The sequence below is a fragment of the Tamandua tetradactyla genome, chromosome X (genome assembly GCF_023851605.1).
Source record: "Tamandua tetradactyla isolate mTamTet1 chromosome X, mTamTet1.pri, whole genome shotgun sequence".
In the NCBI taxonomy this organism is placed as follows: Eukaryota; Metazoa; Chordata; class Mammalia; order Pilosa; family Myrmecophagidae; genus Tamandua; species Tamandua tetradactyla.
This window is the reverse complement of record NC_135353.1, coordinates 36,565,672-36,570,943: the sequence shown is the minus strand read 5'-3', so window position 1 is coordinate 36,570,943 and position 5,272 is coordinate 36,565,672. Positions and strand designations below refer to the sequence as shown.

Below are 5,272 nucleotides of genomic sequence, written 5' to 3'. Positions count from 1 at the left end.
CTGAAACCTACAACACCCCTTATTGCTTCTGAACTGAGGTCCTCTGTCACAGAAATAAACACACAGACTTAATTCAGGAGTTAGAGAAGCTTAAGGAGGATCCAGAGTAATTTGGAGCAGATTTAGGTTTGGCCACTGACTCATGCCAACAATGTGACTCAGCAGATTCAGATACATATATGAGCTACAAAATGGTTGCTGGTTTCTTTCTAGCCTTGGTAGCTGGATAGTTAGGGAAAAATAACTTAATATAGTACTTTAACTGTAAAATTCTTAGTATAGTCTTCAGTAGCTAGAAAAGTGTTTATTATGATCATTTCATTCAAGCAACCTTACATTATTTTAAGCCTAAAAGCCTTTGTTGAAATAGCTTGCTGCTGTTTTACTCTCAAGAAATTTAGTCTCTGTTCCTTTTCTGTTACAGTAATAAGATCCTCCCTTGTTCTGCTTACAGGGATGGAAAACCATTTGGGCTAATATCAGCCCCTTCCTCCCTTTGAAGGATAAGATCAAAAGTCTGAGTGGTCGACCGCAACAAAAACAACAAAAGGGCCCACAAGATAACAGGATATGCTGACCAAACAGCTTTTCCCCTCCTGAATTTTCCTTCTTTCTTTCTCTTTTTTTTTTTTCTTCCACTTTCTTCTGGACCATGGTTATTTCATTTATTGTTTGGGCTACAAAAACCCACATTATCCTTCTTACTGTGAACTGGTCTTGGAAAAGTTTTTCTCTAGTTCCTTACATGTGCAACTATAAGAGAAGTCACATTCTCACTGGAACAAAGAGATTTGTTTCTCTGTTTGATCTGGGATCAAGCAGGCTTAACTATTGAAGACTAAATTTTCAGTGGTAACCTCCTTCAAATCGCACTGGTGGCCTACTCTAACTAGAAATATAGGAAAAACAATTATCGAAAATGTAATTCAACCTAGCCATGTTGACATGCTAGAAAGCTACTACAGAATTTAAAATAATATTGTTGTTTTAATTTCCCTGTCTGCTCTAGTAAATACCATGCTCTTTGTTATCTTAAAAATGGGAATTAAGTAGTTCATGGTTCTGAAGCTATTGAAACTCCAAACAAGGGATCAAGTCTTCTCCTTGAAGATTGTGGGGTTCTGGGGCTGACTACTAGCAATCCTTGGTCTTAAGTTCCTTAGTCACATGAATATGCATCTGGAGGTCTCTTCTCGCCCCGCCTTTCCCTTCCAGGTCCTGTTGATTTCAGTTTCTGTCTCCTCATTCTGTGGCTTTTGTGCTCTATGAATCTGAATTTTATTTGGCTTATAATGGACTCCTGTAATAGGATTAGCATTCATGCTGATTGAGTTAGCCTACACCTTAATGGAAATAATCTCATCAGAATGTCCTGCTTGTAAAGCGTTCACACTCACAGGAATGGATTAAGTTTAAGAACACAGTTTGCTGGAGAAAATAGCACCAAACCACCACAATTATTTTGATCACCTCTTCATAATATTCTGATATACTTCCCATAGGCCTTGAGTTTGGACAATTGATTAAAGAAGAAAATATGGATTTCTTGTTGTTTGGGAAATGGTTTTTAAGCTTAGTATTATTGCTTATTGAATCAGATGGAATATCAAACATTTCCCTTACATTGAGCATTTTATATTTAATTTTTTAAAATTACTGTTAAATTTACATATGTAAAATTCACAATTTTGTTGTACAGTTGATTGTATTTGACAAATGCATACAGTCATGTGGCCACTACAACGGAGCAATTCTATCATTTCACAAATTTTCTATTGCTGTAATTTTTTAGTCAATCTCTCCATTGATCCCTAACTTTGGGAATCACTTGATATTTTCTTCATTTACAGTTTAATCTTTTACAGAATGCCATATAAATGGAATTATACAATATTACTTTTTGAGTCTTACTTCTTTCACTTAGAAAAATTTATTTAATATTCATTCACGAAGTTGTAATAGCACATTCCTTTTCAGTGATGATTAGTATTCTCTTGTGTAAATGTACACTTGTCTCTTTCATACACCAATTTTGAAAGTACATTAGGGTACTTTTGAAAGTACCCTAGTAATTTTGAAAGTAATTTTTGACAAGTTTGAATATAGCTGCTATAGACATACAGATAACAGTTTTGTGTGAACACAAGTTTTTATTTCTCTTGGAGAGATAACTAAGAGTCAGATTGTTAGGTTATATTGTTAAGTGTAAGTTGAATTTCATAAGGAGTTGCCACACTGTTTGACAAAATGGCAGTAATATTTTGCATTTCCAATAAAAATGCATGAAGCTCCCAGTTGCTTCACATTCTTTCAAATACTAGGCATTATCAATATATTTCTAAATTATTTTATCTGTTCTAATAGGTATATACTGGTATCATATCTATTTAATTTGCATTTTCTTACAACTAATGATGCTGAGAACTTTCACTTACATCAGTCATTAACATATTTTCTTTATTGAAGTATGCGTTTAGTTTTTTTGCTATTTTTAATTGGGTTGTTTTTTGTTGAACTTGAGAGTTCTTTATATATTCTAGATAAAAGTCCTTTATTGATTATTTAATATGTGAATTTTTATCCCAATCTGTGGCTTGTCTTTTTATTATCTTAACTATGATATTTATAAAGCCAACATTTTTATTTTGATGAAATCAAATTCATCAATATTTCCTTTTATTAATTGTGTTTTATTGTCATATGTAAGAACTGTTTGACTAATGCAAATTCACCAAGAATTTCTCCCATGTGTATTTTTAATACAATTTTATTGGGATATAGCCACACACCATACAAAGTATGGTCACAGAATCATCACATATTATCCCATGTGTTTTTGAAAAAGTTTTATAGTTTTATCTTTTACATTAAGTTGACAATTACATTTTTCTTAGTCAAATGCTCATACAGTATTAGCCAGTTTTTAAAATTTTATTTTAAGATGGGGAAAATGGCTATACATTATAAAATTTTAACTAATATAAAATACCTATATAATTCTAAATTTGTGATTGATTAGAGGTTTGGGTTTGGATTTTTCTCTACATACCATTTAAAATAGAATATTTTTGTTCTTTCAAAACTATAATTATAGCTATGTGAACAAAACTTTAAGTTCACATAGCTATATTTTGTAATAATTTAGGGTGGGTTTGTTCAGATTGATTTTGCTCATATTCATTGTTAAGGAACTGAGAACTTAATCTTCCTAAATGTCAGAAAGTTCATCTTATGCCCCACCTCCAATGCCAGTTCCTGCAACACAAATGCCCAGCACACCAGAGTTAGTGGGATACAATCCATACAGTCATCTCATCTACAACAACAACAAGCTGGGAGGGAAGCCAGGCACCAACAGCTGGGTAATGGCATCCTGTGGTATTTTAATTCCAAAATCCAAAATGACAACAGACAATCCACTGACACCCTACATGAGTTACTGCAGAAAGGTCTGGGCCCAAGTAATGGCTTCCAACCCTTACCTAAATTTGTAGTGGCATGTGGTGAGATCTCACTGATGAAAGGAGACAAGAATATTTAAACCTATATGAAGCAGAAAATATAGAGTAAATGAATCTATGAAAGTTTATCATAACTCCCCCACATAACTAGTTTACATAAGTGCAAAAAGTTATGCAGAAGCTGCTTTAGAAGAAATTTGACAGAGACAGTCTCACATGGAGAAAGGAGAACCTTACATGAGCATTCAGGCTGCAGAAGATCCAGATGATTATGATGACAGATTTTCAATGAAGCATACAGCCAGTTCCCATTTCTAGAGAAAGCACTGCCTCATCAGTGAAGTCCTTAGCGAGAATGTGGTGCCAGACTTTCAGTCAGTTGCACAACAACTAGAATACAGGTCCTCAAATGACAGGTCCAGTCCTTTATGGTTCATCAGTGAGAACTGGAACTGAACTTCTTCAAGTAGAGAAGTGACACTGGGAAAAGAAGATGGAATTCCTGGAAAGCACAGATTCATTTAACAGAAAACTTAAAAGTTTGTGTAATTTGAAGGTGTAAGTGGATTTAGAGAAAATCACAGCTGAAATTGCAGAGGCAAAGAAACATGCCCACAAAGCACAGGAGGAAAAGAGAAAAAGGCAGGAGTACCAACTGAATGCAGTCAGAACAGTATTGTTCCTGAGGAAGAGCAAACAGCTAGGAAAATTATGAAAAGTAAGAAAGTGAGAACATTCCAATGGAGACAGAGGAGACACACCCTTGAAGAAACAACAGAAGGCCAATAGAATGGTAAAAAAAAAAAGTCACAGCTACTGAGGACAAGGAGAGGGGCAGGAGGAGTGTTGACAGTATGGCAGAGGAAGGAACTACTGACAGCAACTCTGGTTCAGAGAGCAACAGGCAATGGTGTAGAGTTACCAACAGATCCCATAACAGAAGAAGAGATAAAATAATAAATGTTGCCTTGTTTTATGTGTTATAAACATTTTGTAATAAAATAATACTTTTTTGAATTATAATAATATTATGTGGTTTGTGTATTAATTTTTTTCATGTCTATATCACACTACCAAAGGGTTTTGGAACAGACAGCATTAAAGATGTAATGGCACAGTCACTTTTCCCTAAGCAGTTGTGAAGATAGCTCTTTTCTTTGGATCTTGTTTCTAGTCCTCAACTGCTGAAATTCTCAGAATTTAGATTGAGAAAATAACCACCTCTTTGCAGAATTATCCTTTGATGCTGTAGAGTCTCCTCTTACCATTGCCTTTCTACAGCTCACTTGGGGGCTTACCAAAGCCAAAGCTTTAAATCTTCCAGTCCCCATCAATAGCATCCTGAAAGTCCCTGTTTTAATTTGTTAATGCTGCTGGAAATGCAATATACCAGAAATGGGTTGGCTTTTATAAAGTGAATTTATTAAGTTACAAGTTCACAGTTCTAAAGTCATAAAAATGTCCAAACCACAGCATTCAGAGAAAGATACCTTGAATCAAGAATGGGACAATGATAGTCAGGGTTTCTCTGTCAGCTGGGAAGGCACATAATACTATCTACTAGCTTTCTCTCTTGGCTTCTTATTTCAAATGGCTTTCCACGGGCATTTTCCTTCTGCCTCTCCAAATGTCTCTGTGTCAGCTCTGAAGCTTTTTCCAAAATGGTTCCCTCTTAAAGGAAATGTTTTTGGAAATACTTTCCGCTTTCCACTATAAAACTCAGAGACCATGTTCCTTCTCTCTTTGCTCCATAGTAACCTTGGCATATGGTTTATAATCATCCAGTAGCTTTCTCTTGAGTGAATAATGGA

At 34.9% G+C, this 5,272-nt stretch overlaps 1 pseudogene; it reads left to right on the top strand.

Annotated features, from left to right (window-relative positions):
- Window positions 1–3,212: 3,212 nt before the first annotated feature.
- On the top strand, window positions 3,213–4,418 carry LOC143671775 (SWI/SNF-related matrix-associated actin-dependent regulator of chromatin subfamily E member 1 pseudogene; annotated as a pseudogene).
- The last annotated feature ends 854 nt before the right edge of the window (window positions 4,419–5,272 follow it).